This window comes from Lolium perenne, chromosome 6, assembly GCF_019359855.2.
Source record: "Lolium perenne isolate Kyuss_39 chromosome 6, Kyuss_2.0, whole genome shotgun sequence".
Taxonomy (NCBI): Eukaryota; Viridiplantae; Streptophyta; class Magnoliopsida; order Poales; family Poaceae; genus Lolium; species Lolium perenne.
In genome coordinates, this window is record NC_067249.2 from 251,627,428 (window position 1) to 251,642,843 (window position 15,416).

A 15,416-nucleotide genomic window follows, 5' to 3' on the forward strand; every position below is an offset into this window, starting at 1 on the left:
TGTGGGTGAACCTATGCTAATGTACCGCCCTTCCTAGGACTAATACATACTTGTGATTATACCCCTTGCAAGCATCCGCAACTACAAGAAAGTAATTAAGAATAAATCTAACCACAGCCTTAAACTCTGAGATCCTGCTATCCCTCCTGCATCGATATACCAACGGGGGTTTAGGTTTCTGTCACTCCGGCAACCCCGCAATTGGCAAACGAATACAAGATGCATTCCCCTAGGCCCATAAATGGTGAAGTGTCATGTAGTCGACGTTCACATGACACCACTAGAAGAATAACACCACAACTTAAATATCTTACCATTGAATATTACTCAACCATAGTTCACTACTAACATTTAGACTTCACCCATGTCCTCAAGAACTAAACGAACTACTCACGAGACATCATATGGAACATGATCAGAGGTGATATGATGATGAATAACAATCTGAACATAAACTTGGTTCAATGGTTTCACTCAATAGCATCAACAACAAGTAGAGATCGATCTAGGGAGAGTTTCCCCTATCAAACAATCAAGATCAAACCCAAATTGCTACGGCGGTGACGGTGTCCAGCGGTGGAGATGGCGGTGATGATGGTGGAGATGATGATGATGGTGATGGAGATGATGTCCAGCTTGATGACGGTGACGATGGCGTCGATTTCCCCCTCCGGGAGGGAATTTCCCCGGCGGATTCCTGCCCGCCGGAGAGCTCTTTTCTCTCTGGTGTTCTCCGCCCGCAGGCGGCTGTAACTCTTCGCGAGGTACCCTCTGTGGCTTAGGTTTTCGGGACGAAGGATTTCGCGAAGAAAAGGAGGCGAAAGGGGCTGTGGGGCCCCCACACCACATGGTGGCGCGGCCAGGTCATGGGCCGCGCCGCCCTATGGTGTGGGCCCACCCTGGGTCCAGCTAGCTCCTCCTTCTGGCTTCCTTCGTCATCTTGAAAAATAGGATTTTTGGTATAATTTCCTTCCACAGTTGATCTTCCGAAATATTGCGTTCTGACGGTGCTTTTTCCAGCAGAATCCTGGCTCCGGTGCTTGATCCTCCAATAATGATGAAACATGCAAAATAGATGAAATAACATAAGTATTGTGTCCCAATATGAAATATATCAATGAATAACAGCAAATTATGATATAAAATAGTGATGCAAATTGGACGTATCAACTCCCCCCAAACTTAGACTTCGCTTGTCCCCAAGCGAAACTGAGCTCGGTAAACAGGACCACATGTTTATAGAGTGAAGAGTCGATAAATAAAATACGGATAAGAAGCATCATATTCATTCACACAAGATATTATAGTAAACAACTTCCTCATATAACTCAACTTGAAACAAGTATAAGGTAATCACAAATAAAGGCGCATAAGAAATCATAATTGGTGATGGCAAACTTCGTTCTTGGTCAGAGAACAATTAATAGATTATACTTATCTCATTGAGCAGCGCTCTCATGTTAAAGTTTATAAGGCACAACTTGCATACTCAATCATAATGGTCTCTTCATGATCATTGATAACTTGCAAAGTTATATTCATTCAGATAAAACTTGTACTAAACAAAGAAGAATAAAAGACATGATGAAGCAAATCACAATATAATGGTTTGATCACGACTACTCAAATGCTTGCTTGAGATGGAGGGAAATAGGTTTACTGACTCAACATAAAGTAAAAGACAGGCCCTTCGCAGAGGGAAGCAGTGATTAAATCATGTGCTAGAGCTTTTTCAGTTTTGCAATCATATAAAGAGAATAAAAGTAACATTTTGAGGGGTGTTTGTTGTTATCAACGACTGGTAGCGGGTACTCTAACCCCCTTGCCAGACAACCTTCAAAGAGCGGCTCCCATTTTATTTTTATTTTGCGTGGCACTCCTTCCAACCTTTCTTTCACAAACCATGGCTAACCGAATCTTCGGGTGCCTGCCAACAATCTCATACCATGAAGGAGTGCCTTTTTATTTTAGTTTTATTATGATGATGACACTCCCCCCAACCTTTGCTTACACAAGCCATGGCTAACCGAATCCTTCGGGTGCCGTCCATCAATCACATACCATGGAGGAGTCTCTATTTAGTTTAATTAATTTGGGACTGGGAATCCCATTGCCAGCTCTTTTTGCAAAATTATTGGATAAGCGGATGAAGCCACTAGTCCATTGGCGAAAGTTGCCCAACAAGATTGAAAGATAAAACACCACATACTTCCTCATGAGCTATGAAACATTGACACAAATAAGAGATACTAAGTTTTGAATTGTTTAAAGGTAGCACATGAAGTATTTACTTGGAATGGCAGAAAATACCATGTAGTAGGTAGGTATGGTGGACACAAATGGCATAGGTTTGGGCTAAGGTTTGGATGCACGAGAAGTATTCCCTCTCAGTACAGGTCTTTGGCTAGCAAGGTTAATTAGCAAGCATAAGAGTCGAGGGAAACAAACAAATATACATGTGATAGAAACAATCATGCATCTTCCTTGTAAGCACAAACAATTTTAACTTCAGAATAATAAGCTATGAGCTAACAAGAAAGAAAGATATGAAACAACTACATGTATTTCTCTTTTCTACTTAAACCTCAAAGTGTTGTTGCTATTGACCAATGCTAAGTTTGCCAAAACCAAATAGATTTATTCAATGCTCCCAAAGTGATACCAATACTAACAACAAGGTAAATCATATGATAGAGATTGCAAACTAGAATAAGATGTGCAATATGTAAATGATAAGACTTCTCATTAATATTCTATAATGATAACTCACACCAAGGGATACATAGACAACCAACTAAAGGAGAGATACTTCCAAACTGCAACCCATCTTATATGATAACTTCCCTACTCATGATATGACACTACTTGACAATAAAAAGTAAAAGGTAGTGATAATGTGATACCGCGGCACTCCCCCAAGCTTGGAACAAACCAAGGGGATGCCAATACCGATGATGAATTACTCCTTCGGCGATGGTGGTGATGAACTCCTCCCGCGCTTCTTACAGAACTCCTTCAACTTTAGTTTCTCAGCTTGACAATTCTGCACTAAGACTCGAAGAGATTCATTGTTATCTGAAGTTGGCGATGATGACCTTGTGATGCGAATCGAGTGGTATTCCAGCATTCTTCGGAGACGGCAATTCTCCTCCTGGAGTATCTCCACTTCTCTTCTCAGAGCCCGATATTGATCACAAAACTCATCGGTAGTCCGTAGAACTTCTTCCAACATAGGGAAGGAGTCGAGGCTAAGAGCGGGTGGTAAGGGTCCCTGCAGGTTATGAGAAAAAGAACGTCGAGTGTCAACAGATCCCACCGAGATTTGCTTGCTCCCACCGGCTTGCTGCTCTTGTCTTGATGGCACCTTCTTCACTTCTTCCTCCGAAAGCCCCTTGCCCTTGTTGTTGGAGGCCATGGTGCTTCTAGACCGAAAACAAATCCTGGCAGAAACAGCTCGAAACAAAACACGTCGAGAAAACGATATACGGACCTCCAGGGGTCCGGGGGATTATATAGCAAATATTTTCACGACAAAAGGGAAGTACCAGATCGAACCAGAGTCGGAAAGGGGCGACGGGGCGGCCAGACCATAGGTCGGCGCGGGCCCAGGTCAGGCCGCACCGGCCTATGGTGGCACCCCCTCGTGCGTCCTTTCCACTCCGTTTCGAACTCGTAATTTTTCATATTTTCCAAAAACAGCAAAAATATTGTTCGGAAGGTAAATTGCGTACTTTTCATTACCGATCGTTACCTATTCAAAGTCGAGTTCTGGCGGACTGTCAATTTGCCCTTTGATGAAAGCCTCCGGTGTTTCCACTTGAATAATATCAACATCAACATTATAAGAATCACCTGAGATATAATGCTTGAGTCTTTGTCCATTCACCACTTGCGTAGCATTGCCTTGGAGAGAGCTAATTTTGATTGCTCCTGAACGATACACCTCCTCGACAACATATGGTCCTTCCCATTTCGAGAGTAATTTCCCTGCAAAGAATCTGAGACGAGACCGATACAATAGGACTTTATCCCCAATATTAAATTCTCTTTTGATAATCCTTCTATCATGCCATTTTTTAACTTTCTCTTTAAAGAGTTTAGCATTTTCATAAGCTTCACTTCTCCATTCATCTAGAGAACTTAATTGCAACAACCTCTTATCACCGGCAAGTTTAGGATCTTTATTTAATTCTCTAACAGCCCAATAAGCTTTGTGCTCTAGTTCTAAAGGTAAATGACAAGCTTTCCCATAAACCATTTTATAAGGTGACATTCCCATGGGATTTTTATAAGCAATTCTATAAGCCCATAGTGCATCCTTCAATTTACTAGCCCAATTTTTTCTAGTTTTATTAACGGTCTTTCCCAAAATAGATTTAATCTCTCTATTTGTTAATTCTACTTGACCACTAGTTTGAGGATGATAAGCGGAAGCAATTCTATGATTAATACCATACTTAGCAAGAGTTTTTCTAAAACCTCCATGAATAAAATGAGAACCTCCATCAGTCATAATATATCTAGGCACTCCAAATCTAGGAAAAATAATGTCTAAGAGCATTCTTAAAGAGGTCTCACCATCAGCACTTTTTGTAGGTATGGCTTCCACCCATTTAGTAACATAATCAACAGCAACAAGTATGTGAGTGTTACCTTCTGAAGACGGAAAAGGTCCCATGAAGTCAAATCCCCAACAATCAAACGGTTCAATAACAAGAGTATAATTCATAGGCATTTCATTACGTCTGGAGATATTACCAACCCTTTGGCATTCATCACAAGATAAAATAAACTTTCTCGCATCCTTGAAGAGAGTTGGCCAATAAAAACCTGATTGTAGAACCTTTTGCGCGATTCTTTCTCCGGCGTGATGTCCTCCATAAGCACTACCATGACATTTACTCAATATCTCTTGTTGTTCATATTTGGGAACACATCTTCGCATAATACCATCCACTCCTTCTTTATATAAGTGTGGGTCATCCCAGAAATAATACCTCAAGTCATAAAAGAATTTCCTCCTTTGCTGAGATTTATTGCAGCCAATTGTTCATTTGGAAAACTATCATTAACAGGAACAGGATCATAAGAAATATTTTCCAATCTAGACAAATTATCAGCAACAGGATTATCAGCACCTTTCCTATCTACAATATGTAAATCAAATTCTTGCAACAGAAGTACCCATCTAATAAGCCTCGGCTTAGCATCTTTCTTTGTCATAAGGTATCTAATTGCAGCATGATCAGTATGAATGGTAACTTTTGAATCAACAATATAAGATCTAAATTTATCACAAGCAAAGACTACAGCTAATAATTCTTTTTCAGTTGTAGCATAATTTCTTTGAGCAGCATCAAGAGTTTTACTAGCATAATGAATAACATTCAGTTTTTTATCTACTCGCTGTCCAAGAACAGCCCCTACAGCAAAATCACTAGCATCACACATAATTTCAAATGGTAAGTTCCAATCTGGAGGTTCAACTATAGGAGCAGTTGTTAAGGCTTTCTTTAGAGTTTCAAAAGCTTCCTTACAATCATCATAAAAAACAAACGGTACGTCTTTTTGAAGAAGATTAGTAAGAGGTTTTGAAATCTTGGAGAAATCTTTAATAAATCTCCTATAAAACCCAGCATGACCAAGAACACTATGAATACCTTTAACATCCCTCGGATAGGGCATCTTCTCAATTGCTTCAACTTTAGCTCTATCAACTTCAATACCTCTCTCAGAAATTTTATGTCCCAATACAATTCCTTCATTAACCATAAAGTGGCATTTCTCCCAATTAAGAACAAGGTTAGTTTCTTCACATCTCTGCAAAACTTTATCAAGGTTTCGCAAGCAACTATCAAAAGAATTCCCATAGACGGAAAAATCATCCATGAATACTTCTACAATACTCTCACAAAAACCATGAAAAATAGCAGACATGCATCTTTGAAAAGTAGCAGGAGCATTACATAAACCAAAAGGCATGCGTCTATAAGCATAAGTTCCATAGGGACAAGTGAAAGTGGTTTTCTCTTGATCTTTAGCTTTAACAAAGAATTTGTGAAAACCCGAATAACCATCAAGAAAACAAAAATGAGTATTTTTAGACAATCTTTCTAGCATTTGATCAATAAATGGTAAAGGGTAATGATCTTTCTTAGTAACTTTATTAACTTTTCGAAAATCAATGCACATTCTATACCCTACAACTACTCTTTGAGGGATGAGCTCATCATTATCATTAGGCACAACAGTCATTCCTCCTTTCTTGGGAACGCAATGCACAGGACTAACCCATCTACTATCAGCAATAGGATATATAATACCAGCTTCAAGAAGTCTTAATACCTCATTCCTTACCACTTCCTTCATCTTCGGAATTAGACGACACTGATGTTCAACAACAGGCTTTGCATCATCTTCCACATTAATAGCATGTTGGCAAATAGAAGGAGAAATCCCTTTCAAATCATCAAGAGTGTAGCCAATAGCGCCTCGGTGCTTCTTCAATATTTCCAATAACCTTTCTTCCTCAATCTCTGAAAGCTTAGAACTAATAATAACAGGATATATTTTCTTATCATCAATATGAGCATATTTAAGATTATCAGGCAAATGCTTTAATTCAAAAACAGGATCTTCCTTTGGTGGCGGTGTTGTACCCAAATCTTCCACCGGTAAATCATGCTTGAGAATAGGTTGGCGGAGAAAAATTTCCTCAAGCTCATCTCTTTCTTTCCTAAAAACTTCACTCTCGCTATCCTCCAAATGTTGCTGCAGAGGATTGTTAGGAACAAGAACAATAGATGCACATTGCTCCATTTTAAAATCATTACTAGGTAAATCAGCTTTATAAGGAGTTTTGGTAAATTTAGAGAAGTTAAACTCATAAGATTCACCAGCAAATTTAGTCAAAATTTTCTCTTTCTTGCAATCTATAATAGCTCCACAAGTATTTAGAAAAGGTCTACCAAAAATAATAGGACAATAATCACTAGCGTGAGAACCAAGTACCAAAAAGTCAGCAGGATATTTAATCTTACCGCATAAAACTTCCACATCTCGAACAATACCAATTGGAGAAATAGTTTCTCTATTAGCCAGCTGAATAACCACATCAATATCTTCAAGTTCACAAGAATCAATTTCGTGCATAATCTCCGTGTAAAGCTCATAAGGAATAGCACTAACACTTGCACCAATATCACATAATCCATAATAGCAATGATCACCAATTCTAACAGATAGCATAGGAACACTAGCTTGTTTGGGCTTATTAGGATGTGAAACAATATTAGAAGCATCTTCACAGAAAATAATATGACCATCCTCCACATTTTCAGTCACAAGATCTTTAACTATTGCAACAGCAGGTTCAACTTTTATTTGTTCTTCAGGTTCTACAGGTTTCTTTTCACTTTTATGAACCGCACTATTTATAACAGAGTACTCCTTCATTTTAGTAGGGAAAGGAGTTTTTTCAATATAAGCTTCAGGAATAACATGATCAGCAGTTTCAACTACAACGCATTTATTAATAGATGAATCAATTTTATCTTTATACGGTTCATGATACTTATCAAAATTCTTCTTTGGCAATTCATAATGAGAGGCAAAAGCTTTAAAAAGATTTGCAGCAACTTGAGAATCAAGACCATATGTAGCACTCATATTACGAAATTTATCAGTATCCATAAAAGCTTCAATGCATTTATAATCATAAATTATACCTGATTCTCTATCCTTGTCGTTCTCCCAACCTTCAGTATTTTCTTGGATCCGATCAAGAAGGTCCCTTTTAAACTCTTCTTTGTTGCGTGTAAATGATCCAGAACAAGAAGTATCCAGCAAGGTCTTGTCTTGAAAAGAAAGTCTTGCATAGAAATTATCAATAATAACATTACCAGGAAGCTCATGAATGGGGCATTTGAGCATTAAAGACTTCAATCTCCCCCAAGCTTGGGCAATACTCTCTCCATCATGAGGCCAAAAATTATATATGCGATTTCGTTCCTTGTGAATTTCACTTGGAGGATAGAACTTAGAATAAAACCAGGGCACAATATCATTCCATTCAAGAGAATCCCCATTATCCAGTAATTTATACCAATGCGCCGCTTTACCAGACAGCGATAAAGAGAATAGTTTCTTCCTCACTTCATCCATAGCAATACCTGCACACTTGAATAAACCGCATAATTCATGCAAGAACAATAAATGATCTCCAGGGTGGACAGTTCCATCCCCTTCATAGCGGTTATCCATAACACGTTCAATAATTTTCATAGGTATTTTATATGGTATCACTTCCTCACTGGCGCCTCATCCACTACCGTTGCATAGTAGTAGATTTCCCAAATAAAAATTGAAGAGAAGATCTCTCCATAATGACTTATAGCAGCAGGCAGAAATAAAATCAGCACAAACAGTAAAGGTTTTCCTTACCAATTCCACTTACCAATAGCGCTTCACTCCCCGGCAACGGCGCAAGAAAATAGTCTTGATGACCCACAAGTATAGGGGGTGTATCGTAGTATTTTCGATAAGTAAGAATGTCGATCCCAACGAGGAGCAGAAGGTGTTGACAAGCAGTTTCGATGAAGGATTCACTGTAAATGCTCACAGACAAGTATTCAGGGGTTTTTGATGTAACAGTTGAATAAAGTACGAGTAAGTAAAGTGCGAGAGTAACAATTGCAGCGAGTGGACCAATCCTTTTTAGCACAAAGGACAAGCCGGTTTGTTTACTTATAATGACCAAACGTTCTCGAGGACACACGGGATTTTAGTCTAGTGCTTTCGCTACATACGGCTAAATAATCTTCATTGTTATGATAAGTGTTGTGTGGGTGAACCTATGCTAATGTACCACCCTTCCTAGGACTAATACATACTTGTGATTATACCCCTTGCAAGCATCCGCAACTACAAGAAAGTAATTAAGAATAAATCTAACCACAGCCTTAAACTCTGAGATCCTGCTATCCCTCCTGCATCGATATACCAACGGGGGTTTAGGTTTCTGTCACTCCGGCAACCCCGCAATTGGCAAACGAATACAAGATGCATTCCCCTAGGCCCATAAATGGTGAAGTGTCATGTAGTCGACGTTCACATGACACCACTAGAAGAATAACACCACAACTTAAATATCATACCATTGAATATTACTCAACCATAGTTCACTACTAACATTTAGACTTCACCCATGTCCTCAAGAACTAAACAAACTACTCACGAGACATCATATGGAACATGATCAGAGGTGATATGATGATGAATAACAATCTGAACATAAACTTGGTTCAATGGTTTCACTCAATAGCATCAACAACAAGTAGAGATCGATACCGGGAGAGTTTCCCCTATCAAACAATCAAGATCAAACCCAAATTGCTACGGCGGTGACGGTGTCCAGCGGTGGAGACGGCGGTGATGATGGTGGAGATGATGATGATGGTGATGGAGATGATGTCCAGCTTGATGACGGTGACGATGGCGTCGATTTCCCCCTCCGGGAGGGAATTTCCCCGGCGGATTCCTGCCCGCCGGAGAGCTCTTTTCTCTCTGGTGTTCTCCGCCCCACAGAGGCGGCTGTAACTCTTCGCGAGGTACCCTCTGTGGCTTAGGTTTTCGGGACGAAGGATTTCGCGAAGAAAAGGAGGCGAAAGGGGCTGTGGGGCCCCCACACCACATGGTGGCGCGGCCAGGTCATGGGCCGCGCCGCCCTATGGTGTGGGCCCACCCTGGGTCCAGCTAGCTCCTCCTTCTGGCTTCCTTCGTCATCTTGAAAAATAGGATTTTTTGGTATAATTTCCTTCCACAGTTGATCTTCCGAAATATTGCGTTCTGACGGTGCTTTTTCCAGCAGAATCCTGGCTCCGGTGCTTGATCCTCCAATAATGATGAAACATGCAAAATAGATGAAATAACATAAGTATTGTGTCCCAATAGGAAATATATCAATGAATAATAGCAAATTATGATATAAAATAGTGATGCAAATTGGACGTATCACAGCCCAACCCGTGAGAAGTTTACGCATAGCGCGCATTTTATTATTCCATCTCGTCGTCGGATTGTTGCCCCTAACTGGTCTTTCCCACACCCTCTTAACCATCTCGTGAAATCCATCACGTTGTAGCCAACCTAGTTCAAATTTGAACGGCCGTTTACAAACCTGACGTGGATTCCCAGTGGTTAAGAGGATGGGAGACGGGTCAAACAGTTTTTCAATACGCTCTAGGGCGCGGACAGACACCATGGGATATTGATTCTCCCATTCGGTGTCCATCAACACACGATCTAGTTTCTCGTATGTTGGCTCAGGCAAGCTGTTGGCCCAAGTAAACTGTCGACCAGACATAAAAACCTCTCTTAAGTCCAAGCTATCAATGACAGCATTAAACAAGAAAGGTCAATGTCCATCAAAAGGACCTTTACTCTTCTCATGAGGAAATCTCATCAAATTAAAATCCCCGCCGATTAAAATCAGATGCGGATTATCCTTTGTGAGATTTACCAACTCACGAAGAAAGTCGGCCTTAAAAGCGTCTTGGGCAGCACCATACACAACAACCAGACTCCAAATGAAACCGTCTGCTTTGTTCTGGATATCGAGTTTGATGTGGTACTCTCCATCTGAACTAGCAAGAACAGTCATTGTGTCTATGCGGATGCCAAGTAAAATGCCCCCAGACCTACCACGAGGCGGACGAGAAAACCACTGAAAGTTAACCCCGCCTGACAATCGGTCGAGGAAACTTTGTGAGAAATTTCGTCTGCCCGTCTCCGATATTGCAATAAAATCTAAATCATAATCTCTACAACCATCGGCAATGTGAGAATGTTTAGCCAAGTCTCCAAGACCTCTGCTATTCCGAAACATGCCAATCATCGAGAAACTTTTGTAGATTTAGTATTTTTGCCATATCTACGAGACTTCTTACCAGCGGAAGATCGGGAACCACGTGCAGAAGCTTTTAGATCATAAATTGAACTAAGCTCCGAGTGTTCCAAATCGACCTCAGCAAGAGAACCAATAATAGACGAGAGGAGCTGACCATCTAAGATGTCATCCGCTCCATCATCGTCATCAACAGGGGTCTCCAGCCCAGTGGAGTCATTCGGAGCAACCGTTAAACGGTCAAGCTCTGTCTGTCTCAACACACTGGCAGAACCCGAAACCTCGTCAGGTCTAGTACCCAACGAAACTCCTAAACTGATCAAATTAGAAGAAATGCGAGAATCTGAAAAAGATGTGAAAGACTTGGATGAATGTGTCGTACCTGCCGTATCCAAGTTCTTCTCCGCCTTACGTCGCATGGCTCTCTGCATGGCGTCCTCATCGGTAGGTCCCGCCCCATCCTCCGAAAGCGCGTACCTCCCACTCCTCCTCAAAGTCGGCTGAACGACCGGAGGAGGGACGGTAGGGGGAGGATGCTGCGGAGCGGGGATCGGTGAAGTAGAGCTCGAGCGTGGCGAAGAAGTGGTCGAAGCAGGGACGATCGACGAAGCGGGTGAAGAGGTAGGTGATGCAGGGGTAAGAGGCGATGAAGCCCCCCGCACCGACCCCGACCTCGACAACCCACCGGCTGCTGGAGTAGGAGGCGCAGACGATGGGGCATCAGCCGACCCCAAAGGGTCCAGGCCATGCCCCAGCCCTGGCGTCCCCACCACCTGTGGGGATGGAGCGATCTCCCGAGGTGCGTCTGAGTCCCGCTGTCCGTCGACGTAGGCCACGCCACGGGGTGGTTGCGCGTCCACCGAAGGAGAGGCAGCCGCAGCGACCCCCCTCCCGGCGTCAATGCCACGCGACGGCCGAGGCGACGAGACGACGGTGGGCGTGCATGGCGCGGCCTCCGCTGAGGCCGCCCCCCCCCCGCGCCTCGACCTGGTGGCGCAGCAGCGCGGCGTCGCCCGCTGCCTCCTCCTCCAGGACCGGTCCATGCGGCAGCAGGCCGCCAGGTGGTGGTGAGGGCGGCGGTGCCCTCGAGGCCAGCTCCACCGCCTCCACCCTCGAGGGTGAAGATGGCTGCGATGCCCCTGGAGGCGCGAAGCTCGACGATGGAGAAGAAGCCGGCCTAGTCCGACCCTGCATGAAAGTCCGAACACGAGAAGGTGAAGGAGTCCGAGATGCCCGTGGTGGAGAAGCAACTAGATGCGGTGTCTGGGACCGTGCCCTCGCCACTATCTCCCGTCCTCTATCGGTCACCGGTGAGTGATTAAAAGGAGTCAGAGCCAGCTGTGCACCCGTCGCCGAAGATGTACCAGTCATGTGCGTAGGAGGGCGGGTATCCACCTCCATGTTCGCCGTCCCTGGTGCAGCCTCCGCTGAACCATCCTCTAGTCGCTTCTCCTCCTGACAAGGTATTAACTTGTCAATGCCTATGGATTGTAGGCTAGGGTTTAGTTGGAAGTAGAGGGCAAGTAGATCTTGAAGGTTTCAGCCGAAAAGTACTCGACGATTATGAAAACTAGGGTTTGTAAACAATGATTCGATGATCTCTGTGTCCCTCGACTCCCCCTTATATAGGAGGCGGAGCCGAGGGATTCGTGTAATACAAGTTACATAGTCCGGGAAGGTTTCTAACTCATCCCGCAAGATTACAAATAACACTTCCTATTACAATTCTATCTTTCCTTAAATACATCTTGGGCTCCCGAATCTTCTTATTCTTCGGGTAGTGGGCCTTCAGTAAACTCCGGGTACTATCTTCGGCAGGCCCATTTGGGATGCCTATGTCAGTAGCCCCCGAGATTTTGCTTGAATCGCAGAGTTAAGGAAAATCTCCACTGTTTATTTTTATTCGACAAACTCAACTTCTTTATATTTCTTCTCATAAACTTCTATATTGTACAGGGATAATGGTAGTTGGGGCTAGTTCATCTGACGGATCAGGTACTAGTTAACTGCTCTCGTGGCAATCCGCAAAAACCTACTTCAAGATCACGTCCCTGGACATGACCTCGGGATACTGGTGCAAACTTCGACAGGTGCCGCTTAAGGTCTTACCATTCTATCGAGTCCCAGTAAAATTTATCGGGTACCTAACGCGTCCGTTAGGATTTTTCTTCGTATCTGTTGATACGGATAAAAATGTGACGAGCGCAGTCTTCGGCGATGCCACGCCCGGCAGAACGGATCTGGGGTCTTACCTTCGCAATTTTGCGGCATTCAGAAATTGATCGCAACTTCGGCGTTCTGAGAATATATTGTCGAGTGCTATTTCGGCTGTTGGAATGGCACATTTTATCGAGTCAAAGATGACTTATATTGCTTTCCCGATGGGAGTATATGCAGAGTTATTTATAACTCGAAATATACTCTGCTATCTTTCTTTTTTCCTCTTTCTTTCTTATGATTTTATCGGGCACGCGAACAGCGTTCCCGATGGGAGTAGCCCCCGAGGCTACAGCCAAGGACTTGTACTTGGTTGTAGGCTCCACGCCTTATGCCGCTATATTTTCTTTTTATCTCCCGAAGTTTTATAATTTCTCGGGTGCGCGAACAGCGCTCCCGATGGGAGTAGCCCCCGAGGCTATGAACAAATATTTGTATTTGGTCATAGGCTCGCGCCATTTCTATTTTATCTGTCTAGATCTCTTTTTCCTTTTTTCCAAAGTAGCCCCCGAGCATTTGATCAGAAACTTGTATTTGATCAAAGGCTCAGCATTATTTTTCCCATGTCACCTTTTCTGAAGTTGTGTAGTCGAATTTTTCCTTCTGCCAAGGTGACGTTATTGCTGACGATAGCCACGATTGCTAGTCAGAATTTTGCGACAAGTCTGTTCTCGCTGCCATGCGGGCCCAATTGATCCACTTTCTTGACACGTCGTGCAAGTGGGGGACACACGTCCTCCACTTTTTCTGGCGCAGTCACCGTAACTTCCGTATCGTTGAATTACTTTTTTACCCTTATTGCCACGTGGCTATCATCTGTCACACATTTTCCTTATCCAACGGTTCGTCGTTTCACCGCACCCCTATATAAATCCGTCTTCTTCTTCCTTGGGCACTTCCGCCCGCGCCGTCTTCCTTTTCTCATCTGCAAATTTCTCCTGCGATTCACAGTTTCCTAAGCTCTTTGCCTCCCTGCTGTGAATCCTAAGCCATTGTTGATGCCACCTCGTCGCTTGACAAGGCATAGCACGCCGGAGTCCTCCATGGCCGCCGTGGATCTCGGAACGGCGGAGTGGGAAAGATCGAAGATCTCCGCTCAGGACGTCAACATGCTGAAGAAGCTGGGGATCAGCAAGAAATCCCAGGCATTGCGCTTCCCCAGTGAGGAAAGCTACCCAACCCCTCCAATGGGGTACCGGGTAAGTTTTGTCGACCACCTCATCCGCGGTCTTTCCGCCCCCATTCATCCTTTTCTCCGTGGACTTCTTTTTGTCTACGGTCTGCAACTCCACCACCTTACGCCAAATTCAGTCCTCCATATTTCTATTTTCATCACTCTGTGCGAGGCCTTCCTTGGTGTCCAGCCTAACTGGGCGCTATGGAAGCGCATTTTCTTCTGCCGCCGTAATGGCTCGCCCAATGTCGCCTATAATATAGGCGTGATACGTCTCCGACGTATCGATAATTTCTTATGTTCCATGCCACATTATTGATGTTATCTACATGTTTTATGCACACTTTATGTCATATTCGTGCATTTTCTGGAACTAACCTATTAACAAGATGCCGAAGTGCCGATTCTTTGTTTTTATTGCTGTTTTTGGTTTCAGAAATCCTAGTAAGGAAATATTCTCGGAATTGGACGAAATCAAAGCCCAGGGGCCTATTTTCTCACGAAGCTTCCAGAAGTCCGAAGGAGAGACGAAGAGGGGCCACGGAGGGGCCACACCATAGGGCGGCGCGGCCCCCCCCTTGGCCGCGCCGGCCTGTAGTGTGGGGCCCCCGTGCCACCTCTTGACCTGCCCTTCCGCCTATAAAAAGTCTCCGTGACGAAACCCCCAGTACCGAGAACCACGATACGGAAAACCTTCCAGAGACGCCGCCGCCGCCGATCCCATCTCGGGGGATCCAGGAGATCGCCTCCGGCACCCTACCGGAGAGGGGAATCATCTCCCGGAGGACTCTACGCCGCCATGGTCGCCTCCGGTGTGATGTGTGAGTAGTCTACCCCTGGACTATGGGTCCATAGCAGTAGCTAGATGGTTGTCTTCTCCCCATTGTGCTATCATTGTCGGATCTTGTGAGCTGCCTAACATGATCAAGATCATCTATCTGTAATTCTATATGTTGCGTTTGTTGGGATCCGATGAATAGAGAATACTTGTTATGTTGATTATCAAAGTTATGTCTATGTGTTGTTTATGATCTTGCATGCTCTCCGTTATTAGTAGATGCTCTGGCCAAGTTGATGCTAGTAACTCCAAGAGGGAGTATTTATGCTCGATAGTGGGTTCAT